Source organism: Euphorbia lathyris, chromosome 4 (genome assembly GCF_963576675.1).
Source record: "Euphorbia lathyris chromosome 4, ddEupLath1.1, whole genome shotgun sequence".
NCBI lineage: Eukaryota > Viridiplantae > Streptophyta > Magnoliopsida > Malpighiales > Euphorbiaceae > Euphorbia > Euphorbia lathyris.
In genome coordinates this window covers 56,623,508-56,640,211 of record NC_088913.1, presented here as the reverse complement: position 1 = coordinate 56,640,211, position 16,704 = coordinate 56,623,508, and positions in this window count along the sequence as shown.

Here is a 16,704-nt window from a genome sequence, read left to right as displayed (position 1 = left end):
GCATGAATCATCGAGCTCAAAGAAGAAACTTAATTTACTCAGCAGGTTTTGGTTTATATATGAGCTGAAATATTAGTCAAACGTTTGAGCGTTTTAAATTTGAGATACGTTTTGGTAGGGCTATGTAGCTTAATTCATTTGTTGCGTTTTTGTTTTCAGACAACAACAACAGTTATATATACATCATGTCATCTGATGATTATGTACTCTATTAAAATCATGTTTTCTTAGTACGACAGACGTGTGTCATCGTAACACCACATGTGATTTGAAGTTGTTTGCAATTAAGCTTTCAGATGACATAAATTTATCTTGTCGTGAAAAACATTCAAACGACACGAAAACAAAAGTCTATCATATATCTTGTGTCATGTGAAAGGGAAAATAGCATAGTGAACATGAACGTGGACGCACAGAATTAGAACAAAGATCAAACAGATTTTCAATTATTGCTCTCTACACATTTTCCCAAAAAAAAAACCAAAAGCTAGTTATATAGGCATATGCAACGCTTCTAAAGTGTTGCAATTTATGGATTAACTTTCAGACATAAGCAACACTTTTTTAATAGTTGCAACTGTTTGGATTCCAACTCACAAATGGGAAAGGCAACAATTTTCATGACAAAAGCACTTCTGAAGTGTTGCAACACTTTGGATTTTAACTTCCAAATAACCAATTCCCAAACCATATTTGGATTTTTTCTTTTAATAAAAAATTAAAGTTAAAACAATTTATGTTCATATTTTATCCACAATCTCTCATATGAATAAAACATTAAGCTATAAGATATAACTTTCTATAAGATAGGTAGGCTATAACCTATGAACATTTCCTTGTGAAAGTATATTTACTTTACTAGTTGACTAGTAGATACAATGTCCTTGAACTATTTTTTCATTTGTGTAACCGATAATATACTTCACACAGAATACGAACATAACATGGTTTTTTATTCTCATGGTTATATTTGTTATGATCATGAACATCTCCTGGTTCTGTAAGAATTATAGAAAACTAAGTCTCATCAGTCTCATTTGAAGCGTCTGCATTTCATTCTTACACATGTGATTTCTTTTGCTCAGAATTCTAACGCATAAAGAATCATGAAAAGCATAGCTTAACCTTTCCTGTCTTACCAGCATATCATTTATATAGATTTACACTAATTATATCATTATAAGTGACTGGAATTGGGTACACTATAAGTGACTGAAATAGGGTGAATCGCAACCAAAATCAACAAACATATAAACAATATTTATCATGGGAAAGTGATTGGACTTTGGCAAGACTAATTGAAACTGTATAGTGGTTGATATCGGGTGAAATTGACTAAAAATAGGCCACATAGAAACAATTTGATATAGTTAAATGAAATTGACAAAAATTATGTGAAATTGATTCAAGAAAGGAAAAAAAATGATGATGATGGTGAAGATCAGGAAGAGGATGCTGCTGATGAAGATAAATATAATGATAAATAGAAGAAGAGAAAATTACAAAATTGATCCAATGAAGACTCATTTACATATTTAACCTATTTACTCAACCTACTACATATCTAGACTGTTTTTATGTTACTTTCCCGTAATTTATATATTTAACCCATTTACCATAATTGTTCCCCTCTTAGTTAGAATATTAAGCAATTCACATGTAGCTTGGCAATCAGTGGAAAGATGTAAAATATATTCTGGACAAAGATGGAAGCCATTTTTGTGTGGATGTGAAATCAAGGAAGTCACAAAAGCAAAGCAATGGTCCACTCCCACTACCACCACCAACACCACTGCCGCCCCAACCCAACCCACTTAAATTATAACCAAATCACACGGTTCCTTTTTTTTTTTTATTTGATTTACATTTCTAGCTTCACTGAAGCTGAACCTACTAGAAACTCAAACAACCCCTATAAATAGCCTTACCATCTTCTCCATTTTTCAGTCATCAAAATCATACTTACTAAAAATCATAACACTAATTCTCAGAGGATTATTTCAGTTCAGTTTTGAAATGCCAACTCCAAAGTTACTATGTATTGCATTATTGGCAATGCTACTTTTGGACGTTGGTTTTGCTGCTAGGTTGTCCAAGAAAACAGGAGGTGGAGGTGGCGGTGGCGGAGGAGGACAAGGTGGTGGTGGTGGTTCAGCAGTTGGCTCTGGCTCGGGTTATGGTTCAGGTTACGGCTCTGGAGGTGGTGAAGGATATGGTGGTGCAGGAGACTATGGTATGGGAGGAGGTGGAGGTGGGGGAGCTGGTGGTGGTGGAGGCGGTGGATCAGCTTCTGGTAGTGGATACGGTTCCGGATTCGGTTCTGGTAGTGGTTCGGGATACGGTTCTGGTGGTGGGATAGGAGGTGGTGGTAAAGGAGGGGGTGGTGGTGGAGGTGCAGGCTCAGGAAATGGAAGTGGGTCCGGGTATGGTAGTGGAAGTGGGTCTGGGTATGGAAGTGGAAGTGGAGGAGGGAAAGGTGGTGGCGGTGGCGGTGGAGGCGGAGGAGGTGGTGGTGGAGGAGGAAATGGCAATGGGAATGGCTCGGGTTACGGTTCGGGATATGGGAGCGGGTATGGATCAGGATCCGGAGGGGGAGATGGAGAATATGGGTCACCATGAAAGGAATAGCGGTTTTGTTATTAAGATTTGTAAGTTTAAAAGAAAATAAAATTAAAAGCGCTTCAGTGTTGAGTCTGCATGTGAGTGCTTGTATTTGTTACTATATCATATATAATTAAAATTTATCATTGTTGAAATTCTCTTGTATCGTTTACATTTTCAGTTTTTTTTTTTTTTAAGTAACATTTTCAGTTTTATTATTTTCTCTTCTTTTGTTGAAATTCTCTTCCTTTATCTTCTTAAAATCCACCATCATCCAATGGCGAAGAAAATAAAGTAAGCTTTACTTTGTAACCATAGAAGGCACCATCTACTTAAATTTAATTACTTTTGTTAATTATTACGTCAAAATGATATGACAGACGATTTTTCAAATACTATTAAACAAAATATGGTTAATATGGTGAAAACAAAGTAATTATAAAAAGCAATTTGTTGAAAAAATATACTCAAGTTTATTAAATTTTAAAGGAATTCTACGAAATAAACACAATGCAATAAATATTTTTTATTCTTTTACTTCATGATCTTCTCATGGCCTATTATGTCTTAAAATTACCTTGAGTCTACTATTAAAATTATTGAAATCTTAATTTATAATTACTAGTTGAGATTTCACATAATAGGCAAAATCCAGTTACAAAAATATTTAGTTAGGGATAACGACTAATATTTAGTTACAAAATCTACAAAAGTATTTAGTTACAAAAATATTTAGTTAGGGGTAACGACTAATATTTTTTATAGATCAAGCGGTAAACTTTATCAAATAATAAGTTAGATGGGAAAAATCAATATTCTAGATAAATCAACGAGCAAATATTATCAAATAATAGGCCAGAGGCTAAAACGATATTTTGGATAAGTTAAAGGACAAATGTTACCAAATAATAGGAGGGATAAATATATATATATATATATATATATATATATATATATATCATATTATTTGGAGGTCATGTGTTTACTTCATGCACACCTTCAGAATTCGTCTTTCATACAAATTATTTCTTGGATGGTTTTGCTAGTTATAATCAGAATTTGATACCTTTAAATGATATTTCTAAGACTGCTTTTAGATGAGTAAGATCAATAGCAACATTTGAGTGGTTAGTTATACCTTTGATCTTAAAAATTATAGGGCAACCTACCAACAGTCCATTATTGAATTTTTACCGATTGAATTAAAAATTATAAAACTTTAAAACTTTAATTATTCAATTGAAAGTTTTGAAAGATTTAGAAGCTGGAATTTTTTATAATTATAGGTGACTCACAATTTGTATTGAAAATAGTTTTTCAGAGAGTACAAATGTGATATTATGACTTCGGCCCCTTAGACAAGATGGAAGCAGGATCGACTCGTGATAATTTGAGACCTAAGAGAGAAGAAATTATATCATATTCTCATAGTTCAAAGTGGGTATCCTACTTGTAACTAACAACTGATGAGGATGCTCCATTTGAATAGTCCGCAATAAAATAAATGAGGTCCACTTGTTATTTCTAAAATATGTTGCGGGGCTCACACAAATGAAACATCTTTATTGGTTGTTTTTTTTTTTTTTGGTTACATGGAACTTAAAGCAACAGAAACAAAAAGGACAGGAAAAGAGGCAGAAGAGAAAAACTAAAAAAACTATAGAGCTACCAGGCGAGGGAAGGATGTTTCCTCACCATCTTCTCGTAGGATACTTCTCAGTGCATTAGGGGCCTGTTCGTAGTGGTTAGTCCCGATAGGGAGGGCGAAGGCTGCGTTTGCTAGGTGGTCGGCCCATCTGTTCTACGATATCATATATATAAATACAATTTGTAAATTATATATATTTATACAACACCCTCTCTTTTAGTAAAAATAAAATACTTTATAACTTTTACAAATATATGGAATTAAAAAATATATATGTTATGAAAGAAGAAAGATAATATGTAATGGAATAAGATCAATGGAGAAAAAGTAAGTGTATTTTTTATATTTCTGTTTGTATTTTACTTGTCTGTATTACATTAAAGAAACTTACATATAGGTTACATAAGAACATAAATTGGGTTACAAACATTAAAGAAATAGAGAGTTACAACATTAAAGGAATGAAGAGATACGAAGAGTTATAATGGTTATATTTATGGGCATCCATCAATTTATTTATAACACTCCCCTTTGGATGTCCATCCACACGAATAGGGCACTACCTCATTAAAAATCTTACCCAGTAAACCCTAGTAGGAAAAAATCATTGGGTAAGAGAAAAAAAAGTATAGTGTTTACTCTTCCTATTCACAATATTATTGAAGATCTCTAAGACGACACATGTCAATACCACAAACCAACTTCTTAAAAGTTGTAGAAGGTAATGCCTTTGTGAACAAATCTTCCAGATTATCACTAGATCGAATTTCCTGAATATTGATTTCACCATTCTTTTGAAGATCGTGAGTAAAGAAAAATTTTGGTGAATGTGCTTTATTATATCTCCTTTAGTGTACCATTCCTTGAATTGACAAATGCAAGCTACATTATCTTCATTTATTGTACTCGAGGTTCCTTTATCTGATGATCTATCATATGATTCTCGTATATGCTTTGTTAATGATCTTAGCAAACACATTCTCAACTTGCTTTATGAATCGCTATTAACTCATCATGATTTGAAGAAGTAGTTGTAATAGTTTACTTCATAGAGCATCAAGATATAGTTATACTTCCATATGTGAATAAATGACTTGTTTGTGATTGAGCTTTATATGGATCAAATAAATAACCTATATCCACATAGCCAACTAATATACGTTTAGATTTACATGCACAAAATAAACCCAAATCAATAGTTCTTTGAAGATAGCGGAATATATCCTTAATTCCATTACACTACCTCTATGTAGGTGTAGAGCTATATCTGGATAATAATTGACAGAAAAAGCAATATCGAGCCTCATATTGTTAGCAAGATATATTAGTGCATCTATTATGGTACTTCGGGATCAAGAATTTCTTCCCTATCTTCTCGAGTTCGGAAAGGATCTTTATTTACATCAAGTGATCAAACAACCATTGGGCTATTCAATGGATGTGTTTTGTCCATGTAAAATCTTTTAAGGATCTTTTATGTGTGTAAGTCGATTGGTGAATAAAAATTCTCTTTTCTAGGTGATCAATTTGTAAGCCAATGAAATTTTTTTGTCTTTCCAAGATCTTTCATCTTAAATTCATTTTTCAGTTAATCTGCTACTTTTGGAATCTCTTCAGAAATTCTAATAATATTCAAATCATGCACATAGATAAAAATGATGGAAAATTCAGTTTTCGGTCCCTTTATAAAAACATATGGACAAATTTGATCATTCTTATAACCCTATTTCAGCAAAGCCAGTCTTGATCAAATGCACCTTAATGAGCAAGTGAATTTACTCATTCACCGTTAGATAGAGGCTTATTAAATCTAAACCTCAGGATGCTTTGAATCTCCACCTTAGGATTTTAATAAGCCTAGATCTAACGGTGAATGAGCAAATTCTACATGCTCATTAAGGTGCATGTGAAAATTCCTAAAAGCCAATATTCGCTAAGGCGATTATACCACATACGCCCATATTTTTTAGTCTATACAAAGACCTTTGTGACTTTATCGAATAAAGTTCTCATTTTTTTACATTTTCTCTTAGTTTTAATCCTTTAGGGATTTTTATATAAATATCATTGTCAAGTTAACCATAAAGATAAGTTGTAACTACATCCATTACGTGCATGCTCAATCTTTCTTATACTACCAAACTAATGAGATATCGAAAAGTGATCACATTCACAATAGGAGAATATGTCTCATAATCAATCCAGGTCGTTGAAAAAAAAAAACTTTATGCAACAAGTCTTATTTTATATCTCATGACTTTATTTTTCTCATTTCTCTTTCCGATAAATACTCATTTATACCCTATAGATTTAGCACTTTTTAGTATTTGGACAACAAAAAGAAAATAATGATAAATGTAAGAATAAACTGAATTCTATACAGAGAGTTATTAAAATGTATCATTATAAATTATGTTTTTAAAACCGATGATATATATAAAATTTGATGATGAATAGATTTATGAGGAGAGCAGAGAAAAAGTGGTGAAAAGCTGTGAGACATTATAGAAAAGTGATGAATTGAGAATAGCACTTGTCGTAAGTTCCATGAAAGAGAATGAAATAGATTGCTATGGTTGAAAGCAAGGCAAGGCAATCATGCATGAAATCAAAGTTGAAAATAAACACAACATGCCAATTGTCATTCTCAGACCCCCACCCCACCATATTCACATTCAGACAGATTTCATCCACCAAATTTATTATTCAGCCCATTTTATGTGTTCAATTAAAGGAATTTCTCTTTGAATTTGATTTCTTTTTGGCTGCAACCGATCTCTCTTTAGATAATAAAAAAAAAAACATCAATATTCAAGAAAAAGCTGTCATTACTGTTTAAGCCTTCAAAATCAAAATCAATAAGTAGTTGTTTCGCTTTTTTTAATGGTAGAAAAAATAGAAAAAGAATGAAATCTAACTTCTATTCAAAGATTGTAAAACGTTTAAAGGACTAAAAGTTTAAAGGTTCGAAATTAAAACCGTAAAAAAAAATGACTTAATTAATATAAACAATGCCGAATTGAGAATAAACGCTTAAATGCTTGAAGAAATTGAAACTGAAATTAAAGAGTTATAAAGATAGTAATTGAAATTATAAAACTTGGAAAGGAAAAGATAGGACTAAGGATTGAAATCCAAATAAACTTGGAGTTAGATTTTTGTTGATTGTTGTTAGAGTTTTGTTCCGAGACTGTTGAGTCTTTTTCTGCTGCAAAAATCTATATTTATGCTGTAAAAAAATATGTAGGTAATTGTCCAGTAAAAAATTTCCACGTTTCAGCAAGAAAGTTATAAGTTTTAACAAGAAAGTTTTGTAACTGCTCTCCTCCATTAGCTATTTTCTGTTGTTGAATTATGTATTTCTACTGTAAAAAAATATTTCAGGAAACTGCCTAGCAAAAAAGTTCCATGTTTCAGCAAGTTCTATAACTATAAAGCAAGGTTTCTCCTACCTGATACAGATTGAAAGCGATAAATGGAGGTTTTAATCGTAAACCAACAAAGATCTTCTTCTCTAGCTAGGCTAGAAGGAGTGAATCCCGATAAACAAAGGTATAAACCTTAATCTCAATGAGAAATGATATTTGATTGATAAAAGTGCTTTATCCTTACAAAATGAGGGTTTAAATACAACCTCTAATTGATCAGTAAAGGACAGGGACTACCCCTATTAGCGTTACAATATGGTTAACAATAAAAGGGTAAGATAGGTGATGCGCCTAGACAATAGGTACAGAGGTGCAGGTACGGAGCGTCAGAGGTTGTTGATGAATTCCTTCGGCAGGAAGTAAATTTGAGATCCGCCCAGTGTAGTTGTTGGTACGCCTCATGGCGTACGCCTAGATCCGCCCCGCTCGCGTGTCCAGGGGATCCGCCCTCTTAGATACAACCTCTGTGGGAACGCCAAGAGGAGATCCGCCAAGGCGCGTGTTATTATTGATCCCAGTTAGGATGTCCGCATCATTCTCTCCTTCTTTAAAAGAATTTGGCACTGGTTTGTCTGTGTTGTTCTCCAAAGGGCCATCTGACTTCCACGGGCTAAGGTCACGAACATTGAACGCCGGTGAGACTTTACCAAGCCAATTTGGCAAAGCTATGTGATAGGCATTGGCATTGACCTTCTTGGTGATCTTATATGGCCCGTACTTTCTCGGTCGAAGCTTGCTGCTTGTGGCGTTGGCGAGTCTCTCTTTTCCCAAGTGTACCATGACCTCATCTCCCACTTCGAACTGTAGGTCCCTGCGGTGCTCGTCCGCCTTAGCTTTTAGTTTCTGGTTTCTCTCCTCAAGAGTCTCCTTCACCTCTTGGTGCATCTGGACATAGTCTTTGGCTAGCTGGTTTGCAGTCACGTTTCCTTTGGGAAGATGGGCTATATCAAGGACATGATTCGGGGCCTTAGTGTATACCACCTCAAAGGGTGACTTCCCAGTTCCCGAGTGTACAGATCCATTGTAGGCGAACTCAGCTTGTGCTAGAACCACGTCCCACATCCTGGGTTTATCCTTACATTTGCTGCGCAGTAAGCTTCCCAGAGTCCGATTGACCACTTCTGTCTGTCCGTCTGTCTGAGGGTGGGCGGTGATACTAAACTTCAGAGAAGTATCAAAAAGAGCCCACAAGGTCCGCCAGAAGTGACTCAGGAACTTTGTGTCACGGTCTGAGACAATGCTCTTTGGTACACCATGTAGTCTGACAACCTCTTTGAAGAATAGCTTGGCAGTCGCTGAGGCGTTTGTTAGTCTTACGGCATGGTATGAAGTGTGCCATTTTCGAAAACCGGTCAACAACCACAAAGATGGAATCCATGCCTCTCTGAGTTCTGGGTAACCCTAGGACAAAATCCATGGACAGATCCTCCCATATGGTTTCTGGTACAGGTAAGGGTAGCTGTAAGCCAGCATTTGTAGCGTGTCCCTTGGCGGTCTGGCAGATATAGCATCGTTCTACCAGGTACGCCACATCTCTTCTCATTTTGGGCCAGAAATAATGGGAACTCACTGCTGCATATGTCTTGTCTCGCCCAAAATGTCCCCCCAGGAATCCGCCATGTAGATCTCGGACCACCTTCTCGCGGATAGAAGTGCAGGGTAAACAAAGTTGGTTGCCCCTCATTAGATACTCATCCATCAAGTGATACGCCCCATCCCCAGGTTGGCGCTGGCACTTCTCCCAGATACTTCCAAAGTCAGGATCCGCCAGGTACTCTCCTCTGATGTGTTCGAAACAATCGGTCTCCAGGTTGACTGTTTTTATTAGTGCAACCCTCCGACTCAAGGCGTCCGCCACTATGTTCTGTTTTCCCGCCTTATGGATAAGCTTATAGGGGAACTTATCTATGAAGGCAGACCACCGGGCGTGCATGGCGCTTCGAAGTTGCTTCTGACTTCCCAGGTATTTGAGAGCTTGATGGTCAGTGTAGAGGATGAACTCTTTTCCCACCAAGTAATGTTCCCATACTTTCAACGCCCTCACTACGGCATAAAACTCTTGATCATACGTTGCCCACCTTTGCCGTGCCTCACAGAGCTTCTCACTGAAGTATGCAATGGGCCTCTTTTCTTGCATCAAGACACCACCAATCCCAATTCCACTGGCATCACACTCAACTTCAAACAGTTTGTCAAAATCGGGATACGCCAGCACTGGCGCTATACTCAGCTTTTCCTTGATCAAGGCGAAGCTCTCTTCTTGGGCGTGCGCCCACTCGAACCCCTTTTCCCTTCTTCAAACATTCCGTCAACGGGGCCACTATGGAACTGAAGTTCTTAATGAATCGGCGATAAAACGTTGCTAGCCCATGAAAACTCCTGATATCCACCACGTTCCTCGGAGTAGGCCATTCTCGGATGGCTCTTACTTTCTCCCCATCAACTTGGATTCCACTCCCGCTGACCACGAATCCAAGGAAAACTAAGCTCTCCATGACAAAGTCACACTTCTTGGTGTTGGCGTATAGTTGGTGTTTCCTTAACAGGTCAAACACTGTCTGCAAGTGCTCTTCATGTTCCGCCAAGGTCTGGTTGTGGATCAAAATATCGTCAAAATACACAACTACGAACTTCCCAATCACCAGGCGAAGCACCTGATTCATCAGTCTCATAAAAGTACCAGGGGCGTTGGTCATCCCAAAGGACATAACTAACCATTCATACAATCCATCTCTTTTCTTGAAGGCAGTCTTCCACTCATCCCCAGATCGGATTCGTATCTGATGATACCCACTCCTGAGATCAATCTTGGAGAAGACTCGAGATCCGCCAAGTTGGTCCAACATGTCATCCAACCTTGGAATCGGGAACTTATACTTGATGGTGATCTTGTTAATAGCCCTACTGTCAACACACATCCGCCAAGACCCATCCTTCTTCGGTGTAAGTAAAGCTGGAACAGCGCAAGGACTCATACTCTCCCTAACGTATCCCATCTCGATGAGTTCCTCCACTTTTTATCTCATGACATCATTCTCCTTTGGGCTCATTCGATAATGTGGGAGGCTTGGCAAACTAGCCCCAGGCACCAGATCGATATGATGTTTGATATCTCTCAAAGGTGGTAACCCACTCGGCAGTTCGTCGGGGAACAAATCTTGATATTCGCCAAGTAGGCGGGTCACTTCATTTGGCATCTCTCTTTCGCCCCTTCGGGCGGCCTCGTGATTCGCCTTAACCATCACCACATACACCATCTGGCTCTCCTCACATTCGCTGACGAACGATTTGTGTGTAGGACAGACTACCAAGGTAGACTTCTCGTCGGTCTTTGGCTCTCTCACCATTGGTGTAAGGACAAACTTCACCCCATTCTTCACAAATCTGTAAGTGTTCTCTCTTCCGGCGTGGGTGGATTCGCCTTAACCATAATAGGTGGCATGCGTCCATGTCAACCACATCACAACAGACTTCATCATGGTAGTTACCGATCTCAATCGGTACCTTGCATCTCTGGGTCACCCTCAACTCGCCCACGTTCTTAATCCATCCCACCCTGTAGGGATCAGGGTGCGCCTCTACCAACAACCCGAACTTCTGAACGGCGCTGCTACTCACAATGTTCTTTTGGCTCCCACTATCTATTATCACATTACATCGCCCGCCCTTCACAAGACAGCGGGTCCTGAATAGTCGGTGCCTCTGATCGCCCTCTATCCGGTTGGAGACTAACAAACGCCGTACCACATGAATGGCGTACCTCTCTTCACCCGCCACCTCATCATCTTCTCCCAAGGGTTCACAAAATACTTCATCCTCTTCGTCATAGTCATCTTCATACCTCTCCACCATGTTGGCGCTCTTCCTTCTAGGACACTCGTTGGATCTATGTCCTGGCTCATTGCACCGAAAACATTTAAAAGGTGCTGGCCTTGCATACGGGTTGTTGCTCTTGGGTGGTATAGGGGCTTCTTTGTATGGTCTAGTATCTCCAACGGATCCCCTTCCCACACTGTTAACCTTGGCCCCACTGGCACTCGCCACCTGCTTGCCTTTATCGTAAGACTTCATGTTATCTCTTCCTCCAGGCGTATACTCAGTAGTGGCGGATCTCCTGGATCTCCCGGTCAGTTGGGACTCAGCCTTGAGGGCTAAATTCCTAGCATGTTGTACTCTAACCACCATCTGTGTGCCAATACGATCCTGGATATTGTATCTCAACCCTTCTAGATACCTAGAGGTCTTTTGGCTTTCAGTTTCAGACAGGTTGGCTCTCGCCGAAAGCCTTAAGAACTCAGAAGTATACTCATGGACACTTCGGGTCCCTTGAGAGCATCCTCTGTAGGAACTGTAGATATAATGTTCATAGTCCGGTGGTAAGAACTGCTCCCTCAGCATCGCCTTCATCCGTAGCCAAGATCTAATCAGATCTCTGCCCCCTCTTCTCCTCTCTTCCCTCATCTGATCCCACCAAACTGATGCGCCACCCTTCAGGCGATACGCCACCAGTCTAAATTTCCTCTCATCAGGAATACCAGCATACTCAAAGAAACGTTCAACTTCCGATAACCAATCTAAGAACCCCTCTATATCCAATTCGCCTCCAAAAGACGGTAAGTCTATTTTTAGCTTAAAGGCATCATCTCTATCAAAGTTCCCTAGATCTGGTTCTGCCCTAGCAATACCCACACGTCTGTCGTCAATCGGACCACCATTCCTCACAGTTCTAAAGGCACCATTATCCCCAATATCCTCAAAATCATCACTATCACTATCAGCGTTATGTACAAGGACAAAGTTGGGTCTTCTTACCTCAGGATCCCTAGGACCCATTCGTGGAAGTTGGACATTTGCCAATGGTAGTCGAGGTGGCGTGGGTTGCCTTTGGGGTCGTGGTTCAAGGACTCCTTCCCTCCTCTGGTCGGACTCCCCGGCGGCTGGTCTGACCACTGCACGGATCTCCAATCTGAGGTTTTCCAGGGAAGCGGTTAGCTCCTGGAACCGTTGGTCGTTTTGTTTCTACCGCTCAAGGCTGGCCTGGATTTGTTCCGCGAGGTGCTCTCTCAGCTCCTCATATCTCCGGTCACTGGTTTCCATGGAATCTTGCGGTTGTCGGGGTTGAACCATTGCCAAAAGAAGTTTCGGGTCAGGAAACGATTGGCTCTAATACCAACTGATACAGATTGAAAGCGATAAATGGAGGTTTTAATCGTAAACCAACAAAGATCTTCTTCTCTAGCTAGACTAGAAGGAGTGAATCCTGATAAACAAAGGTATAAACCTTAATCTCAATGAGAAATGATATTTGATTGATAAAAGTGCTTTATCCTTACAAAATGAGGGTTTAAATACAACCTCTAATTGATCAGTAAAGGACAGGGCGGATTCATATCACGCCAAAAATCTGATTATCACACTCCATGAACGTTGCAACATTTGTATTTCACGTGTTACTTCAATTGCAGTCAATGTCAGCCATTTGGGGTTATGTTTTACAATTAGACAAGTTTGAGGGGTTATGTTTTACAATTGGACAAGTTTGAGGGGTAAGTTGTTACAATTGAAAGTTCGGGGGCAGTTGCAACATTTGGACAAGTTCAGGGGTTATTTATGTATTAGGCCTTTTAAAAAATGTAAAACATTTTCCTCAGTTTCTTTATAAATTTTTATATTGGCTAAACCGAAAGTTTTCATTGACTTATTTTTCTAAAAAGACAAACACTAAAAAACTAAAAAAATATTTTCCTCCATATTTTCCGGTAAACTAGTAGGATCTAAAAGAGCTTCGTTCCTATGAGAGAAAAAAACAACTGAGTCTTATAAGAGGACTTCAGATCTTGTAATTCTTGAACTACAGATGGTTCATGATCCGTAACAGTTTCAGAAACATGTGGGATAATGACGGATCCGAGATTCACAGATAGGAGATGCTTGAATGAGTATGAGTACTCAATTGAATAAAATTAAGGGTCGGGTGTCTGCCACATTTATGCTTATTGTACACTGCCCCATCATGCTGTCATTCACTCAATCAATCTCTTTATCTTTAACACATTCATCAAAATCATACCCTAGGATAGGATTCCACGAAGGTAGCAGACTGAAAGTGCAACCCAAGATGATTTTAATTTCATTTCACTTTACTAATTGTCTCTTTTTTTTTTCTTTTAAATGTCATATACTATGTTTCAAAAAAATGTCATATACTAAATACAAATTTAATTCATACAATTATAAATTTAATATTGATATATCGTATCTAGAGTAATTTATAATGATAAATAGACATTAAAAATCTACGTTTTGAAAAAAGTAAATGAAAATTTTAAATTATCCAAAACCTAGAATAATTGTTAAATTTATAAAAAATAATTATCTAAAAATAATTGATTAAAGCTATATACATATATAGACATATCATTGTACAATATTCAAGAAATCAACCGTACTAGTCCACTTAGAGCATCCCTAGTGGATGTTATCTGCTTGTTACTTTGAAGGGAAGAGTTGTGACCAACCATTAGAGTGGTTGTGTCTAAATATAGTTTGTAACTATATGTAGTAACAAACTGTAAAATTAACCCCTAAAATCTAAAGACAGAAAACAAAAAGGGAGTGTGGTACACGGTGCGTGTAACACACGCGCCAATTGAGGTGTTTCTGGCGCCTCAAATTGCATCTCCACTTGCTGTCCCAATTATGCATTCAGCCATTCTTAATTTATTTTTATTTTAATTTTAACCCCTAAAAATACTGAAGTTACACATGCTCTAATGACATGTCATTTTGGGTCTCATTTATATCTAGGTGGGATGCTCTTAGGTGCTCCGATTCAGTTAATGGGGCCTTTTTTTAGTCGTTTGGACATTCGTCATAGGCAGCAATTAAAACAAATAAACAAGAATCTTATTATTCAAATATTTTTGTTTACAATGAATTTGGTTGAACCTTATTGAACTAAGTGATACAAACCCCCCTTCCTCTTTAGCATAGCCAATCATCTCCTCTCTTATAAGATAGTGTATCATGCAACAACTCTCAGTCACTATAATTCTTATTTTGTCTGTTGCTGTGAGCTTATTTGTAGATTTCAAATTATAATTAAACAAAGACACATGAAACACATTACTGAAGATGAGATTGGGTTGAAGAGAAACCGTGGTAATTATGAAACTTCTACATTACTACCATTTGGTAACTAAACAAAGCAACCTTCAATTTCCTTGTAAGATTTGAAAAACTTGAGATTACAAGTAATGTAGTCTGCCACACCAGTATCAATAATTCCGGCATTAATAGTAGAGTAATTTAAAATGTTGTTGAGAATTGTACCATAATAGTTGAAATTTAAGCTAATGTTGATACTGCTGACATGTGAGTTCACTTTATTAGTTTGATTCAAGCTTGAAGGCAGCAATGTCTTTAACTAGTGATATTGATCCCTTATTAGAACATATTGTTACGACTTTGTTTGAACTGTCATTGATTATTGACATGTATCCTCATAATCATCATTAACATCTTCCATATGTACTTGTATGATTTACCTTGGAAAAATTCTCCTTGTGATTTTTGTTCTTGCTTGTATAATTTGGAGGATGTCTATGCTCTTTCTTAACATATTTTTTTTTTAGTGTCCTAACTATCGCAATGTGTGTAATATGGTTTGTTTTTATTGTTATAGCATTTCCTAGTATTGTTTGGGGATTTTTAGAAGTTTGGAGATGTGTTTTGAGGATTAACATTTCAAACAAAAGTTGTTGCATATAATGATTTAAGAGATAGATTCGGTTTTCTCTCAAATTAAGAGACAAGGCAAAAAATTGGATTTAAATTGGGCAATGGCTCCATTAAAAGAATTTGTGAACAAACATTTGCATGTTCTTCATTTAAACCTTGAAACCTTGAAGCGAATCAATTATCTGATTCTCGTCAAATTGATTGCGTATTTGGCAAGAACTCCAAACCCACATAATGGATCGCAATCACACTTTGGCATCGGCTTCAAATTTGTTTAATACTTTATGATATGGATCTTCTTGAAAACTCCATTTCTGAGTGCTTTCCGGTGACCTGAGATCACAATAAACGCCAGAAAATGGGACCGGTATTCCGACAAACCCTCTCTGATCCTAAAGTCAGAGGATACCTAAAAAAATATTAAGCTAACTTATAACAGGGAAATAAGTAATAAAATGATTGCAATAAAATACTTGTGAACATGGGCTTCCAAGTTTTTTATAAGTAAAAATGAGGTACACATGAACATGTGGCAACATTTGATTGGTATTCGGACCCTATCTTTCCGTGTTGTGACATATATGAGATTAGGGTGTGTGCTTTTGGAATCCAAAGTGTTCATTGGTTCACTTGTCTCTTTAAGCAGCTCCCGAAGAGAAATCTTCGAACGTCAAGTGGCTGAAGTCATAGCTTCGGCAAAAAAAAACGCAATTATGGACTTTGATGGAATTGGACCCGTATGCCGACTTCGGATCATGGTCAGGACCCAACTGCCAAAAGCCCAATAACTTGATACTATATCATATGTAATTCCAAGCACTCCTTCCATGAGCCCATGAATCTCCTCCACCTCTGAGATTTTAACAAATCGGATTGTGCAAAACATTCATGTAGATTTGTGCAGACATTATTTGCTTTATCAATCCACATTACACTCTGAGCAATTTGAGGTGAAACAACATGAAGAAACCATAAAAAAAAAAAAAATGGTAAATTTCAAATAAAACCCATATGGTTTCACTAATTTTCAGATAAAAGACTGTGGTTTACTTTTTGTCAAAACGAGTATTGAGGTTTCGTACTTGGATTAATGCTATTAAAATCATCTTTAACGACCTGAAAATGAAAATTTTCAAGAATTAAAGTTGTTCAATGTCATATTTTTTACGGAACTACATTTTCGATTTTCGAAAATCATCTTTTTTGGAACTCTCTCTCTCTAAACATTAACTTTCTCTCTTTACCAAACATCGTCTAAATAATCTCAAAATAAAAAAGTTGAAGTAT